The following is a 19,080-nucleotide window of genomic DNA, read 5'->3' as shown; positions in this document are numbered from 1 at the left end:
CACCACTACCTACAAGTTCCCCTCCAAGCCACTCTCCATCCTGACTTGGAAATATTATTACTGTCCCTTTGCTGTTGTTAGATCAAAATCCTGGAATTCCCTCCCTGATGGTATTGTGGGTCTACCTCCAGCATGTGGACTTCAGTGGTTCAAGAAGGCAGCTCACCACCACCTTCTCAAGGGCAACTAGGGACGGGCAATAAATGCTGCCCAGCCAACAATACCCACACCCCATGCACGAATAAAAAGAAAACTTAGAATTATATACGCTATTAAATTCCTGGAAATGTTAATTGTGAAATTTTTTTGGTTGACCAGACTTTTTGGAAACTGTTGGAAAATAACTAGCAGTTTATTTTGTTCCAGCACAACAAGTGGCATTATATTTCAACACACTTTTTGTTCTGTTGATTAACTGAACGGATTAGGTAAAAGATTATTCATTGTAACTCATCAGTGTGATTGACAAATCATTTTGTAATTTGTCAGGTGGAATGGATTTAGACTCTCAACTCCAGAGCAAGAACAGCTAAAAGGATAACTAATTTAGCATGATAGCCTACAATGTTTAGTGGGTACTAAAGACTGACATTAAACATTTCCATAGTTGAGGAATGGTGCAATTCACAAATTCAACGTGTTGATTTGTTTATCTTGTGGATCCAGGATCTTCTGGGCTGATCAAACCAGGTCCCTTGGCTCATGATACCCTTCAAGGTGATATTTGACCAATGCAACTCGAACGTATGTACAAATTTCTCTGCAGCATAAAGATTTCAGTTCTAATGAATCTTTTTCCAACCCACAACTTTCCAGTCTACCTTTTAACTGCTGAATAACACACCACACAGCAGACAACTTGATGTTAATCTTGGCCCCTTCTCTCAAGGCAATGATTCAGTGCTGGCAAAGTTATCTATTCTCAACTCACTGATCTCCAACTGCTGGATTCTTATGTCACTTCTCAGCCTGTTTACTGTTTGGTCAGTAAAATTAACACTGTATTATGGCAACCCCTCAATCCGTCACAAACACCTGCTGACTGGCAATGTTCTTTGTAAATATTACTGAGGAAGTTCCTTACTCCTGGTAAGTGCACTGCTGACAAGTGTTGTACTCTTAATTGTCCCACAACAGATGTTCTGTGGTAAGTACTAAGTCGTGGTAAGAGCAAATATCTTTGAAGTCGGTTTTTTTGTCTCCCCTTTAGATTTAGATTTAGATTTTTATTGTCACGTACTGTCACGTTATCAAGTAACTTTGTAATATTAAGTCTAAGCGTGGGTTCCTGAATTAACACAACTAATGGCCCGATACTGGAAACACTTGAAGAGTGCTCCTTGTTTCCCCTCACAATTTAACCCTAATTTTAAATCTCTAAGAGGGAGTCATTGGAACATTTAAGTCCCTAGACCATTCTTCCGGCCACTTGGCCTTGCAGCTTCAGCTTCGCTTCCAAATGCTGAATGTAACTTGTATCTTTGACAAGAGACCGTGGGATATCTCCTCTGGCTACTTTTGTGATCAATTAACATTGTGAATTTGGCCTTAATTTGCTATTAAGCTGAATTTATTTGAAGCCCAAATGTGCAAACTCATCCAAGCTATATCTCATGTTCACTCTACATGTTTATAATGCCACATCAATGTCTGGCACTGAAAGAATCTTGTAGTTGACATCTCTAACAACATATCCCAAAATCAATAAATGGTACTAATAACATGTATAAATGAAGTCTTTTTGTTACTAAGCTTATGTAGAGTGTAATTTGACAACCTTAGGTGTAATTATTCAAATATGTCAACAAGGTCAAGTCTAACACTAGATAAATTGTCCACTAATATACTCCACTTTTCAGCAAATGAAGATGGTTGTCTTGATCAATGTTTGAAGGTTGTCCTTCATTAGATATTGGTTGGAATTTATTTCTGCTGTTTTAGTACATCCACAAACTGCAACAAATTTAGTGGAGGAAAGTTTGCCCAAGACTTATTCCCCAGCTATTTTCCAAAAGTAAAACAATTGAACAACTATTATAGTTCCACCTATCAATTCCAATTAATGTCTAGATTAAAATTAACAGATGGATTGCATTTGCTGATCCAAAACCATTAAAATTTCTATTCTAACATTGATCCTTGCAGATTAGTGCTGCCTGCTAACCATATCAGAATCACACCAGGAAGAAACAGCACAGGAAGGTGTTTGAAAAAAATGCCAATATTGCATCCAAATATCGTATTACAGTTGCTATCTGAATTCAAAATTTGCTCAAACAAAGTGGAGCAGGTTTAATGCGAACATCTGGATAGTAATTAGGATCATACTGGTGGGGAGAGACCAAAGCAACACTTAAGTGTTGGAGCTGACTGATTTACTGCATTGATTCTGTAATCCATTTCTTTATTGGGCTGAAACACAGCCCTCTTCACTGCATTCAAAGATCCCAAGGTTGGGAAGGTGATGCTGTTCTGTTGACTATAATTAATGCTAATATTTATTCATGTTTAATCTTTTACAGCCTTATCTAAATATATTAGGCTGAAGTTCCCATCAAACTTGAGCAAAGAATGACACCTTTGGTCTCCATTGAACACAGCCTGCATAACCACCAGACTGAGCAAAGTATGAGATGATGTCCTGGAGTAAAACCTTTACAGAGAAGGGAAAAGCTGAACCCCTCTGACAGTGAAACACAAGCCCCTAATCTCTTCTGGTGGGGATTAGGTGTTCCCTCCTAATAATTAAACCTAAGACACCCTGGGATGCTCGCCTTGCCTTTTATAAATCTGTTAAAAGAGTAATGAAATGAAAGAAAATCCCTGATATCCACTTCATAAGTAACAAGTAACCATTTGTTTATTCAACCCTGATAGTGAACAAATTAACTAATAAACTAAACAATTCCCCCCAGACTACTAACTACTCTGTAACGGAACTAAGGTCTACTGAAATGCTGCTCAGATAAACACAAGTCCCATTTATATAAACTCAATTAGAAGACAACAATAAATTAAAACTTAATCTCTCCAAATTCACACAGTCTATGTCTTCTGGAATGCTCTTCCTTCTCCATTATGCCAAAAATGCCTTTCTTCTGCTGATTCTGCTGTCATGTATGTTTTTCAGGTTTTTCTTCAGTGAGCACTTTGAGCTAAAATGCCACAGTACCTTTTTTCAGATAGATGGTTCTTTCTTAGAGAGCCTAATGATTTCTTGAGAGCTTGGACATATTTCTCAGATGGTGGGTTTGCTTTCCCCTCAGGGTGACAGTTGGTTTTCACCCCGATTTTCAAAAAACCTCAATGATACATCAATTTCTTATAATATGATTAATGGTTTTGACAACCTGAAACCAGTTTTAAATTCAATTGGCTTTTTTTTTTAAATCTGTAGGTGCTTGGTTTAAATTAATTGGCTAAATTCAAACTTGTCTCAACACCAAAACAAAACAGCATGCCTGAAAACTTTAAGGCCTTTTGATGCACTTGTTTCAATTTTAGGGCTCTCTGTATGGTACTTGTAAATTTCCAAGCACAGACAAAAACACAATCTCTTAAAGGGACCATGCACTGCTTTTCCCCACTCATTTTTACCAGCAAATTCTAACTGTCCAACTTTGTAACACTACACTATATCCACAAGAATAATGAAATGGGGAGGTCTACACTCCACCTTTAGCTTACGATTGCAGTCTTATCTACAGAAGTAAGTCATTTAGCTCCTCTAGCTTGTTCTGCCATTGTGAGTTTGTGTTGAATAAAAATGATACATTTTCAATCTTGGTTTTAAATTTAACAATTAATGCAGCATCAACTGCTGTACATGGACATGAATAGACTAACTTCATTTCCGAAAGGCCTGACTGTGTACTATACTCCTAGACTCCTCAAGCAATGGAAGTAGTCATGTACTGTCTCTGTTCCCTTAATATCTCCCGATGATGTAAATTCCAGGAAGTACAATTTTAGTTTGAGTGATCTTGTCCTGTTATTATAAATGTCAGCATTAATGTTTTGATTACAGATCATTTTCTGTACTTGAATCATTAAAATGTCATGATCAATCTGCTAGATCCCTGAGCCTCCTTAGAGCTCGACCAATTCTGGCATTTTGCCATTGGAGATGTTCTTTCTCCTGTCCTTTCTGTGCTAAGTGTGAATGAGATCACGTTCGCCTGCACAGTACTGAAATCCATTTGCCTGCACTGACATGGTATTCATTTGCCAGACTTGTACTCATTCATTTAATCGACTACTATTTCTTTCCGATTTTGTGCTTTTGGTAACACTGCTTGCAATGCTATTTGTTGTTGATTTACAGTGCTTTAATGTGGTCCTGAGTCCTTGATCGAAGTGGCACAATGTTTGTAGTCTAAAATGTAGCGACTTCCTAACTGCTTTGCATCACAAATTGCAGCTGGGTATAATTGGCTTGCTGCTTGGTGAGGAGAAATGGAACTTTGGCTAATTTCTTCCTTTCTCATTTCCCTTCCTTTTTTAAATTGCCTGTCAAAGGCAATTTGACCTGGTACTCAGGATTTCAATTTTGGCCTGAATTTTGTGGTGGTCATGACAGTGACACTGTCAGCATCTGCTGATGTTATTCTGCTGAAATGGACTGCAACTTGGAGAATCCATACATTAGCAATGTTGTGAACAGAGCCCATTCAATGTTCCTCAAGTCAATATGATTCCAGATGGATACCTTTTAACTTGTCAAGCGTTTGGGGAAGTTTGGATAAACTGGCTTCATTTATTTACTCACACCCCTTCCAGTGGTCATAACAACAGAGTGGCACAGTTAGCTCTGCTGACTCAGCGCAGGGACCCGAGTTCGATTCCAGCCTCGGGTGACAGTCTGTGTGGAGTTTGCACATTCTCTCTGTGTCAGCATGGGTTTCCTCCAGGTGCTCTGGTTTCTTCCCAAAGTCCAAGGGTTGTGCAGGTTAGCTGGATTAGCCATGCTAAACTGCTCATAGTGTTTAGGGTGGGAAATGTAGAGAGTGGGTCAAGGTGGGATGCTCTTTGGAGGACCAGCGTGAACTCAGTGGGCCAAATGGCCTGCTTCCGTACTGTAGGGATTCTCGGAACAACACTCACCTACAAAAAAATCCCTACCCTTGCAGATATCGTTCTGCCAGACCAAATGAAGTTTTGTCTTTGAAGAAGTCGATTTAACCAGTCTTTCTTAAGTTAACAAATGAATGAGAGTTTTAGTTGTTAAACATAAGAAATAACACGCGAGCACACACACATTCTCACTATGGATTGTTTGTGAAAATTAGGTGAAATTAATTTCAGGAATCTTGGCTTTGCAAGTTAATTGTCATCCTTTTGCATTGTTCCTTATGATGGTAGATGCTGGACAGCTAGCTTCTAGCACTCAGTGAGAATCCTTTACCTGCAGGGCAGGTGTTACCATTGGGTAGTTCTTTGACTATTTATCTTAAATTTAAATTCCATTTAAATTTCTTACAAATGGTTGATTTATAGTGTATTTGACTGTGCGTCATGCAGTCATGTCAAGTATGTACAAGATTAATAACGCATCAACTGAAACATATTAACATTAAGGATATGAAAATCGACAAATAAATTGACAAACCAGGTATACTTTAACTGGAAAGTGAGAATTACTTTAATTTGAAATAAATAATTGACCAAATCATGTATTTAGTTTAAACTTTTACAACTGCTGGTGAGAAATTATGATAGCGCAGAATTCCATCACAGGAGCAGGGGAATAAACCTGACAATTCAGTGACGCACTGAAGGAGTGCTGCACTGTCGGAGGCACCCGCTTTCTGATTTTTTTTCAGGTAACTATAGAACCCCCCAAATTGGACTGGTTCAAAGAAGTGATGGTGTCCTGACCAAGATCTTTCACACCCAAAAATTACTTGATCATTATCACATTGCTGTTAATCAGAATTTGGTTTAAAGCCAAACATTTCCCTGGTACCAATCACACTTCGCTTTGGCTACCATGTGAATTAAGTAGGCAGATTCTGCCCATTACTATTGCAGTCCATCCTAAGGTTTATAATATAATATACTACACATTTAAAAGCTTTAGTGCAGTCCTATGATGCCTTTCCTGTTTGTTGGCATTTCAGCTTGCCCTGTAGTTGCCCTTTTAGGTCAATACACAAGCTGATTGGAAATTGCATCCCACACATTTCTGAATTAGTGTGACTGGTAGACCTCATTGAGACCACAACACTGGCAATTTGTTTTACTGTCCACTGTTTTTAACAGGTTAGATATCTGGGACATTTTTCCTGGAATGTAGGATCGTTATAAAATCATGAAGGGCATCTATAGTTGAGTAGTAAAGCTCTTTTTGCCAGAATAGTTCTAAATTGCTCAAAACTAGAGGGCATAATTTTAAGGTCAGAGGAGAAAGTCTTAAAAGGGACCTGAGGGGCAACTCTTTCACGCTGAGGTTGGTTTGTACGTGGAATGAACTGCCAGAGGAAATGGTAGATACAGGTACAATTACAACATTCAGAAGACATTTGGACAGGTACATGAATAGGAAAGGTTTAGAAAGACATGATCCGAATGCGGGCAAATGGGACTAGTTTAGTTTGGGAAACTTGGTTGGCATAAATGAGTTGGGTCAAAGAACCTATTTCCATTCTGTATGACTCAAAATCCTATAACTGCACCAACTGGAGGACAATGGAAATTGGATTCTGATTTTCCCATTAACAATTAAGCAAAAACACAACTGTCAGTTACAATGTTGTAAATGGTAAAAATGAAACGCAAAGATGTGATTTATACCAGATTGTTGTCTTCGCTGAGAAACAGCATTGCAGTTCTTTATATTTTAAGACAGTAGTTTGTTCTGTCTACCAGCTTGCTTTCTTTGAAAAGTAATCTTTTCATTCATGCTAGCTGTCACATGCCTGGATGATGTGACAAATTTTCAGTTGTCGAATATGTTTGGGAGCTGTGGCGGTTTTATTTGCAAATGTATAAATGTGCATGTTACAAGTGAGGAATGGTGATGTGACTTCTTGTGATAGGGTTGAGACTTGCAACTAAAATGTGGCCCTTTTTAAAAAAAATTCTTTTGGTGCAGCATCAAAGCGACAATTTAACACCTGATCAATTTAATCTCACACAGCTCCAAAATAGCAATACTAATTTTGACGGTAATTGCATTGACATGGGGAATTTGGTGAATCGTGTAGAAGGTTCTTAAATATTCAACGACTGTTTTTGAAATACAAAAAAGCTCTTGTTATAAGGTGAACTCAGCACTTGGGGCCACGTGATGAGCGTGCTTTCTACTGTCAGGATCCTTTTGAAACTGGATTCATCAACAAGTAATTCTGCCATGTTTATTACGAACGAGATTTTGTTATGTTTTATTAGATGGAAAAAAACATTACTCATTTTCCTGCCTAACCTAAAACTTTCATAAGAAACTGGAAGATCACTGCACAACAAGGCCCAATTTGTGATTCATTTCCTCACTTGAGGCTGGAGTTTCTTTTTATTCAGTTTTTATTTTTGAATTATTTGGATTTCATGAACTGATTCCGTTTACCCCACATCCCACATATTTATCTTAAACCAAAGGCTTGAAACTTGTGAGCAACTGAAACTCCTGTCTCTCAGAGATAATGGGAACTGCAGATGCTGGAGAATCCAAGATAACAAAGTGTGTAGCTGGATGAACAGATCTAGGCCCGAAACGTCAGCTTTTGTGCTCCTGAGATGCTGCTTGGCCTGCTGTGTTCATCCAGCTACACACTTTGTTATCTTGGAAACTCCTGTCTCTACCTGCCAAGGTGGGGGTACAGCCAAAGACCAGTCTGTGAAGTTCATGAAACATCAAGGAAATGTGTTTTCTCCTCTTCTGTTTTCTTTGGTCAGATGAATAATATGCCTGTAAAAACAGAAAAAAAAATGAGTTGCCTGAAAGTCTCAACAGGTCGGACAGCATCTGTGAGGAAAAATTGTAGTTAATGTTAATCGGGTCCAGTGACCCTATTTTCCCTGATAACAAAGTGTGGAGCTGGATGAACACAGCAGGCCAAGCAGCATCTCAGGAGCACAAAAGCTGACGTTTCGGGCCTAGACTCTCTCTGATGAAGGTTCTAGGCCCAAAACGTCAGCTTTTGTGCTCTTGAGATGCTGCGTTCATCCAGCTCCACACTTTGTTCTCTTGGATTCTCCAGCATCTACAGTCCCCACTATCTCTGACCCTATTTTCCCTGGTTGGTTCATTAGGCAGGCAGCCCCGTTCTGTAGCCTCCAGTAACCTGAGAAAGTGTATCAGCTCCTGGAAAATAAAATTAAACACATCACCTGGAATGAAGTTTTTAAAAAAAAAACCATGTCAGGAACAACGCTTCAAGAGCATCATAGAATCCCTACAGTGTGGAGGCAGCCCATCGAGTCCATACCAACCCTCTGATGCTGTGAGGCAGCAGTGCTACCCACTGAACCACCGCAGTCAGACTGGAGACAGCATTATGGGGCCCTGAAATGTGCCGAAGCAATGAGATCTGACGGCATTGCACTTTGGTTCGACAGAAAATCAACTTACTTAAACTTTCACCTGAAGGTGTGGTGTATGGGAAGTATCATTACCATTCCTAAAGCTGGAAAAGATATCACATTAGCAACCAGCTATTGACCACATTTGCTACTTTGTGCCCATTAAGATCTGTGAGCATCTTATCCTGCAACACACATCTCTGGAGTTAGGGATCCCTCATCATGTCCATCACACTAGCTTTCACAATGGATATAGCACATAATCGATCTGGCTTTCTCTTCAGGGAGAAGTTCTTGGTATTTTCCTTGAGTGGTCTAACATGCTACTCAGTATGTTTGTTTCACATGTCTTAGTACCTTGTAGTGCATTGTCCTGCACATTGGAATATTTAACTCTGACTTGGTTTTGCCCCCCATTCAGTATGGATGCAGCTCATGTAGGTCAGATGACATGTAGCTCCTGAGGGAGATATCTCCAAACTGATCCAGCGTGGATAAAATGCATTGTAAATTAGTGTACTTTACTAGTCGAGACCTTGTGTCAGGAACTGTGCCTCTCTGCTAATAAATTTGATCAAACTGCTATGCCTGTGAGAGTCACTTTGACAAATGCTTCAATTTATCATCACAAACAGGAGGAAGTTGCTGAGTAATTGGACAATTTGGCTCCTGTTTGACAGCAATAAAAAATATAAGCAGAATAGCAATAAATAGAATTCACTTTTTCTATTGGATTTAGAGAAAGCTGCTTCTTATAACTTTAATCACTTGTGGAGCCAAATCCATCGCTAAGGTGATGCTGAAACACAGATGGACCTTTCTGATGAGTGCCCCAGCTGTGAATATGGTGCATAGAAAACAGGAGCAAGGGTAGGCCATTCTGCCCATCAGGGCCACTTCATCATGGCTAAGATTCTATGTCAATGCCATGCTCCCATGCTCCCATTCTCCCCCAGTACCCTGTCACAGCCTACTGGCTGCTAAAGCACCGATTGCTAACTTGACCAAACAACAAGGGATGCTTGGTACATTGGCCAAGTAAAACTCTGAAGTTATAAAACCCAGACACGGTGCTAACACAACACCCATGTGCTAATAACATTAGCAAATTGTGAAAAGCAACTGTTATTCTGGGCAGACATATCCTGAACAACTTATCTACCAAACAAAAGAAGGCCCAGACAGTAAGGTCCTGCAACAAGTATATAAGCAACAAACAGAAGCATACCATCCAAATGATTGGCGATAATAGGAACTGCAGATGCTGGACAATCCGAGACAACAAGGTGCAGAGCTGGATGAACACAGCAGGACAAACAACATCTTGGGGCAGAAAGGCTGACGTTTCGGGCCTAGATCCTTCATCAGAAAAAAGGCCTGAAACGTCAGCTTTCCTGCTCCTAACATGCTGCTTGGCCTGCTGTGTTCATCCAGCTCTACACCTTGTCATCCAAATGATTGACCCTGTTTCAATCTACTAAGGGAGTCTCCCCGATAGGCTAGAACTGTAGAAAGTTCCAAAAATCCATCTGAAGAGGTATAAAACAGGGTGCACCGTAAAACTACTCTCTTGAATGTTCTGAGGCCTTCCGAGCATTACAAGAGGCAGAGACCAGCTGACCACCCAGAGAGAGAGAGAGAGAGAGAGAGAGACACACACAGAGAAAGCAAAAGAGAGAGAGAGAGAGCGAGAGCGACTGTATAAATCTAAAAGAGTATGGGAGTATCGTAAACTTAAGGGGCCAAATAGGATTAGAGACAGTATATTTAGTATTAAACGTAAGTATAATTTTTTCCTCATTAAGTTGGGACTGTTTTACATTGGTACTGGCCTGTGTTCGTAGTAACTTGACTGCTTCAGAATTGTGGTATATCTCAGCAAATTCATTCATAACATTCTGGTTGGAGTTGTCTAACTTGTTTTAAAGAGAAACTAGACATCACCTCCCCGACATCTTTAACTTCTGGAAACCTTTCTGAAATATTTTCGGCAACTTTGCCTCCAGTGCCTTCTGTGTTAAAGAATTCTGCAAGTTCTGAAGAGAGTTCATCTCGCTTCAGCCTGAAATGAATTGCCACGTATCCTGTAAGCAAGGCCCCTGCCTCTGGACCATCTGGTCATGGGAAACAACAGCCTTGTATCCACTCTGCCTAACTGTGTAAGAGTTTTATAGATTTCTGTGAAATCTTCACTCATTCTCTTAAATTTCAGTGAATACCTCTTGCCCATCTCCAGTTCTTTAACAGCATAAAACCCATTATATTTCCACGTTCCAGAGATAATGGGAACTGCAGATGCTGGAGAATTCCAAGATAATAAAATGTGAGGCTGGATGAACACAGCAGGCCCAACAGCATCTCAGGAGCACAAAAGCTGACATTTCGGGCCTAGACCCTTCATCAGAGAGGGGGATGGGGAGACGGAACTGGAATAAATAGGGAGAGAGGGGGAGGTGGACCGAAGATGGAGAGAAAAGAAGATAGGTGGAGACGAGAGTATAGGTGGGGAGGTAGGGAGGGGATAGGTCAGTCCAGGGAAGACGGGCAGGTCAAGGAGGTGGGATGAGGTTAGTAGGGAGGAAAAGGAGGTGCAGCTTGAGGTGGGAGGAAGGGATGGGTGAGAGGAAGAACAGGTTAGGGAGGCAGAGACAGGCTGGGCTGGTTTTGGGATGCAGTGGGTGGAGGGGATGAGCTGGGCTGGTTGTGTGATGCAGTGGGGGGAGGGGACGAATTGGGCTGGTTTTGGGATGTGGTGGGAGAAGGGGTGATTTTGAAGCTGGTGAAGTCCACATTGATACCATTGGGCTGCAGGGTTCCCGATAGTCCTCCAGGACTTCCAATTGCCTGGCCCCCAACACCTCATTTTCACCATGGACGTCCAGTCCCTATACACCTGTATTCCTCATGCAGATGGCCTCAAGGCCCTCCGCTTCTTCCTGTCCCGCAGGCCCGACCAGTCCCCCTCCACCAACACCCTCATCCGCCTAGCCGAACTCGTCCTCACCCTCAACAACTTCTCTTTCGATTCCTCCCACTTCCTACAGACAAAGGGGGTGGCCATGGGCACCTGCATGGGCCCAAACTATGCTTGCCTCTTTGTAGGTTACGTGGAACAGTCCCTCTTCCGCACTTACACAGGCCCAAACCCCACCTCTTCCTCTGTTACATTGATGAGGGAGCCTAACTCTCTCTCCACTGACCCCTTCACCCGCTTCTAACACAAGTCCTCCTCCTGTCACTGCCCCCAGGCCTCCTACCCTCCCTCGACCTCTTCATCTCCAACTGCTGTTGAGACATTAACCGCCTCAACCTCTTCACCCCTCTCACCCACTCCAAACTCTCCCCCGCAGAACGGGCAGCCCTCCGCTCCCTCTGCTCCAACCCCAACCTCACCATCAAACCCGCAGACAAGGGTGGCACAGTGGTAGTATGGCGCACTGATCTCTACATCGTCGAGGCCAAACGCCAACTCTCCGACACCTCCTTCTACCGCCCCCTTGATCATGACTCCACCCTCGAGCACCAAACCATCTCCAATACTATCCATGACCTCATCACCTCAGGGGACCTCACACCCACAGCCTCCAACCTCATTGTTCCCCAACCCCGCACGGCCCGTTTCTATCTCCTTCCCAAAATCCACAAACCTGTCTGCCCTGGTCGACCCATTGTCTCAGCCTGTTCCTGCCCCACCGAACTCATCTCCACCTATCTGGACTCCATTTTCTCCCCTTTGGTCCAGGAACTCCATACCTACATCCGTGACACCACCCACGCCCTCCACCTCCTCCAGGACTTCCAATTCCCTGGCCCCCAACACCTCATTTTCACCATGGACGTCCAGTTCCTATACACCTGTATTCCTCATGCAGATGGCCTCAAGGCACTCTGCTTCATCCTGTCCCGCAGGCCCGACCAATCCCCCTCCACCGACACCCTCATCCGCCTAGCTGAACTCGTCCTCACGCTCAACAACTTCTCTTTCGATTCCTCCCACTTCCTACAGACCAAGGGGGTGGCCATGGGCACCCGCATGGGCCCAAGCTATGCCTGCCTCTTTGTAGGTTACGTGGAACAGTCCCTCTTCCGCACCTACACAGGCCCCAAACCCCACCTCTTCCTCCGTTACATTGATGACTGTATTGGCGCCGCCTCTTGCTCCCCAGAGGAGCTCGAACAGTTCATCCACTTCACCAACACCTTCCACCCCAACCTCAAGTTCACCTGGGCCATCTCCAACACATCCCACACCTTCCTGGACCTCTCAGTCTCCATCTCAGGCAACCAGCTAGTAACTGATGTCCATTTCAAGCCCACTGACTTCCACAGCTACCTAGAATACACCTCCTCCCACCCACCCTCCTGCAAAAATTCCATCCCCTATTCCCAATCCCCCCGCCTCCGCCGCATCTGCTCCCAGGATGAGGCATTCCACTCCTGCACATCCCAGATGTCCAAGTTCTTCAAAGACCACAACTTTCCCCCCGCAGTGGTCGAGAACGCATTTGACTGCGTCTCCCGCATTTCCCGCAACACATCCCTCACATCCCGCCCCCTGCACACCCGCCCTAAGAGGATCCCCCTCGTTCTCACACACCACCCCACCGACCTCCAGATACAACGCATCATCCTCCAACACTTCTGCCATCTACAATCCGACCCCACCACCCAAGACATTTTTCCATCCCCAACCTTGTCTGGCTTCCAGAGAGACCACTCTCTCCGTCACTCCTTTGTTCGCTCCACAATCCCCACCAACCCCACCATACCCGGCACATCCCCTGCAATCGCAGGAAGAGCTCCACTTTCCCCCACACCTCTTGCCTCACCCCCATCCCAGGCCCCAAGATGACTTTCCATATTAAGAAGAGGTTCACCTGCACATCTGCCAATGTGGTATACTGCATCCATTGTACCCGGTGTGGCTTCCTCTACATTGGGGAAACCAAGCGGAGGCTTGGGGACCGCTTTGTAAACACCTCCGCTCGGTTCGCAATAAACAACTGCACCTCCCAGTCGCGAACCATTTTAGCTCCCCCTCCCATTCTTTGGGTGACATGTCCATCATGGGCCTCCTGCAGTGCCACAATGATGCCCTCCGAAGGTTGCAGAAACAGCAACTCACATTCCGCTTTTGAACCCTGCAGCCCAATGGTATCAATGTGGACTTCACCAGCTTCAAAATCTCCTCTTCCCCCACCGCATCCCAAAACCAGCCCAGTTCGTCCCCTCCCCCCACTGCATCCCAAAACCAGCCCAGCCTGTCTCAGCCTCCCTAACCTGTTCTTCCTCTCACCCATCCCTTCCTCCCACCTCAAGCCGCACCTCCTTTTCCTACCTACTAACCTCATCCCACCTCCTTGACCTGTCCGTCTTCCCTGGACTGACCTATTCCCTTCCTATCTCCCCACCTATACTCTCGTCTCCATCTATCTTCTTTTCTCTCCATCTTCGGTCCACCTCCCACTCTCTCCCTATTTATTTCAGAACGCTCTCCCCATCCCCCTCTCTGATGAAGGGTCTAGACCCGAAACGTCAGCTTTTGTGCTCCTGAGATGCTGCTTGGCCTGCTGCGTTCATCCAGCTCCACACTTTGTTATCTCATATTTCCACGTTCCTTCAGTTCCAACCAAGAGTCACAAGGGAGTTCAAATGTTAACTCTGTTTCTTTTTTCGCGGAACTCCTGGATCTCTCCAACTCTGTTTACTCATAGAGTCAGAGAGCTGTACAGCATGCAAACTGATCCTTCAGTCCAACTCTGCTGATCAGATATCCTAAATAAATCTAGTCTCATTTGCCAGTATTTGGCCCATATCCCTCAAAAACCTTCCTATTCATGTACCCATCCAGATGCCTGTTACATGTTGCAATTGTACCAGCCTCCATCACTTCCCCGGCAGCTCATTCCATACATGAACCACCCTCTGCATGAAAAGGTTGCCCCTTAGGTCCCTCTTAAATCTTTCCCCTCTCACCCGAAACCTATGCCCTCTAGTTTTGGACTTGCCACTCTGGGGAAAAGGCTTTGACTATTTACCCTATCCATGCCCCTCATGATTTTGTAAACCTCTATAAAGGTCACCCCTCACCTTCTGATGCTCCATAGAAAAAAGCCCCAGTGTACTCAGCCTCTCCCTATAGCCCAAACCCTCCAGCCCTAGCAATATCCTTGTAATTTTTTTTCTGAACCCTTTCATGTTTCACAACATCTTTCCTATAGCAGGGAGGCCAGAATTACACGCAGCATTCCAGAAGTGACCCAACCAATGTCCTGTACAGCCATAACATGACTTGCCAACTCCCAGACTCAATGCACTGACCAATAAAGGCAAGCAAACTGAACGCCTTCTTCATTATCCTATCTACCTTGGACACCACTTTCAAGGAACTATGAACCTGCACTCCAAGGTCTCTTTGTTCAGCATCACTCCCCAGGACCTTACTATTAGGTGTATTAGTCCTGCCCTGATTTGCCTTTCCAAAATGCAGCACCTCATATATATCCAAATTAAACACCATCTGCCACTCCTTGGCCCATTGGACCATCTGATCAAGTTCCCATTGTACCCTGAGGTAACCTTCTTCACTGTCCACTACATCTCCAATTTTGGTGTCATCTGCAAAGTTACTAACCATCCCTGCTATGTTCACACCCAAGTTATTTATATAAATGATGAAAAACAGTGGATCCAGCACCAATCCCTGTGGCACACCACTGGTCACAGGCCTCCAGTCTGAAAAACAATCCTCAATCACAGCCCAAGATAACAAAGTGTGAAGCTGGATGAACACAGCAGGCCAAGCAGCATCTCAGGAGCACAAAAGCTGATGTTTCGGGCCTAGATCCTTCATCAGATGATGAATGGTTTGGGTGCGAAACGTCAGCTTTTGTGCTCCTAAGATGCTGCTTGGTCTGCTGTGTTCATCTAGCCCCACACTTTGTTATCTTGGATTCTCCAGCATCTGCAGTTTCCATTATCTCTGACCTCAATAACCACCCTCTGTCTTCACCTTCCAGCCAATTTTTTTTATCCAAATGGTTAGTTCTCCCTGTATTCCATGTGACCTAACCTCGCTAACCAGTCTACCATGAGCAACCTTGTTGAACACCTTACTGCAGTCCATTTAGTTAATGTCCACTGCTCTGCTCTCATCAATTCTTTTAGTTAATTCTTCAGAAACTCAATCAAGTTTGTGAGACATGATTTCCTGCACACAAAGCTATGTTGACTATCCCTAATCAGTTCTTGGCTTTCCAAATACTTGTAAATCCTGTCCCTCAGGATCCCCTCCAATAACTTACCCACCACTAGGTAGGTCTAATGTTTCTGCTGGTACTACATGGAAACCATCAATTGAGAATTGTAAACCTGAGATTGATTGATGAGTGTAACAGGAGAAGGAGTAGGCCCTTTGGCCCTTCAAGCCTCTTTCGTCATTCAATATGATCATGGCTAATCTTTCAACTTTCTAATAGATGATATTGATAGTTGGAGCAATGGTGCTGAGATGTAATTCAGCATTGACTTCACTGAACAAGCTTGAGGGATTGATTAGTCTGAAAAGGAAAGAAAGTCTTGCATTTAAGTAGTGCCTTTTATGACAACTGGGCATCACAAAATTTCTTTACGTGTTTAATAGTTATGGAACACAGTGAATTTGCACACAGCAACCACTCACAGATAGAAACTAATGGGGATTTTTTTGTGACGTCAGTTCAGGGCTAAATGTTGGCCAGAACAATATTGACACCAGGGCTCTGCTCTTCTTTGAGACAGTGCTGGGGTCTTGTGCACCCACGTGAAAAGCTTCTTTACTACCTCACTTGAAATGTGGACTCTCCAACAAGTGCAAGTTTTGTGCCCAAACTCCTAGAGTGGGAATCTGAGCCTGTAACTTTGTTCATTTGAGAAACGAAAGTGCTACCCATGGACCCCCAGCAGATGCAAGGCTTTGCATCCTGTGTTTTACCACCCTCTGAGCTACCTTCCCACAGGAGTCACTGGCGACAACACAACCGATGGGTTTCAAAGCTGTGCTGTAAGACCTCAAGCTGGCAGAAATTGATGTCTCATCTAGGAGTAATGCTACAAATGAACGGCTTAAATCCCAGAAGGTCGAACCAGTAAAACGTGTGAATGACACATACTTGTCTGACTTGTTTTGTATGTCTCAGCACAAAACTCCAGTACGATTAGCCTGCCCATTTCCAATTATTTCTCTTCTCTGAACTGAGTTTTCCCCATGGGATGGGAGTGATAGTTTGTAATCTAATATACAGTGGCTAAAGTTGTCCATCTAATTCGCAAAATACATGTCATCCTTACTCCTCAGTGAATCTGAGGTCATAATGTCTTTGGGAAAATTATTTTCTCATTGTTCTTCTTCTTGGGTTAATAATCTTTTGAAGAATATGAGACTCAGTTAGAAGGTGCTGTTCTAAGCAAACACTTCTGCATGAAAAACAATTAACCTCTAATTGGCTTTAGTGCATGCCCCGTTGGATCACTGTCCCACAGGCAGTTATTAAACAGTGATCTTCAGGGAACGGCCATGGTAAAGGGTGGCGCAGTGGTAGTATGGCGCACTGACCTCTACATTGCCGAGGCCAAACGCCAACTCTCTGACACCTCCTCCTACCGCCCCCTTGATCATGACCCCACCCCCGAGCACCAAACCATCATCTCCAACACCATTCATGACCTCATCACCTCAGGGGACCTCGCACCCACAGCCTCCAACCTCATTGTTCCCCAACCCCGCACGGCCCGTTTCTATCTCCTTCCCAAAATCCACAAACCTGCCTGCCCTGGTCGACCCATCGTCTCAGCCTGCTCCTGCCCCACCGAACTCATCTCCACCTATCTGGACTCCATTTTCTCTCCTTTGGTCCAGGAACTCCCTACCTACGTCCGTGACACCACCCATGCCCTCCACCTCCTCCAGGACTTCCAATTCCCTGGCCCCCAACACCTCATTTTCACCATGGACGTCCAGTTCCTATACACCTGTATTCCTCATGCAGATGGCCTCAAGGCACTCTGCATCTTCCTGTCCCACAGGCCCGACCAGTCCCCCTCCACCGACACCCTCATCTGCCCAGCCGAACTCATCCTCACCCTCAACAACTTCTCTTTCGATTCCTCCCACTTCCTACAGACCAAGGGGGTGGCCATGGGCACCCGCATGGGCCCAAGCTATGCCTGCTTCTTTGAAGGTTACGTGGAACAGTCCCTCTTCCGCACCTACACAGGCCCCAAAGCCCAAATCTTCCTCGGTTACATTGATGACTGTATTGGTGCCGCCTCTTGCTCCCCAGAGGAGCTCGAACAGTTCATCCACTTCACCAACACCTTCCACCCCAACCTCAAGTTCACCTGGGCCATCTCCAGCACATCCCTCACCTTCCTGGACCTCTCAGTCTCCATCTCAGGCAATCAGCTTGTAACTGATGTCCATTTCAAGCCCACCGACTCCCACAGCTACCTAGAATACACCTCCTCCCACCCACCCTCCTGCAAAAATTCCATCCCCTATTCCCAATTCCTCCGCCTCCGCCGCATCTGCTCCCAGGATGAGGCATTCCACTCCTGCACATCCCAGATGTCCAAGTTCTTCAAGGACCGCAACTTTCCCCCCCGCAGTGGTCAAGAACGCCCTTGACCGCGTCTCCCACAACACATCCCTCACATCCCGCCCCCGCCACAACCGCCCAAAGAGGATCCCCCTCGTTCTCACACACCACCCCACCAACCTCCGGATACAACGGATCATCCTCAGACACTTCCGCCATCTACAATTCGACCCCACCACCCAAGACATTTTTCCATCCCCACCCTTGTCTGCCTTCCGGAGAGACCACTCTCTCCGTGACTCCCTTGTTCACTCCACACTGCTCTCCAACCCCACCACACCTGGCACCTTCCCCTGCAACTGCAGGAAGTGCTACACTTGCCCCCACACCTCCTCCCTCACCCGCATCCCAGGCCCCAAGATGACATTCCATATTAAGAAGAGGTTCACCTGCACATCTGCCAATGTGGTATACTGTATCCATTGTACCTGGTGTGGCTTCCTCTACATTGGGGAAACCAAGCGGAGGCTTGGGGACCGCTTTGTAAACACCTCCGCTCGGTTCGCAATAAACAACTGCACCTCCCAGTCGCGAACCATTCCAACTCCCCCTCCCATTCTTTGGGTGACATGTCCATCATGGGCCTCCTGCAGTGCCACAATGATGCCACCCGAAGGTTGCAGGAACAGCAACTCATATTCCGCTTGGGAACCCTGCAGCCCAATGGTATCAATGTGGACTTCACCAGCTTCAAAATCTCCCCTTCCCCCACCGCATCCCAAAACTAGCCCAGTTCGTCCTCTCCCCCACCACCACTGCATCACACAACCAGCCCAGGTCTTCCCCTCCCCCCACTGCATCCCAAAACCAGTCCAACCTGTCTCTGCCTCCCTAACCTGTTCTTCCTCTCACCCATCCATTCCTCCCACCCCAAGCCGCACCTCCATTTCCTACCTACTAACCTCATCCCACCTCCTTGACCTGT

The sequence above is a fragment of the Stegostoma tigrinum genome, chromosome 33, assembly GCF_030684315.1.
Source record: "Stegostoma tigrinum isolate sSteTig4 chromosome 33, sSteTig4.hap1, whole genome shotgun sequence".
NCBI classification, from domain to species: domain Eukaryota; kingdom Metazoa; phylum Chordata; class Chondrichthyes; order Orectolobiformes; family Stegostomatidae; genus Stegostoma; species Stegostoma tigrinum.
The sequence above is the reverse complement of the archived record's forward strand: the minus strand, read 5'-3'. Positions refer to the sequence as shown.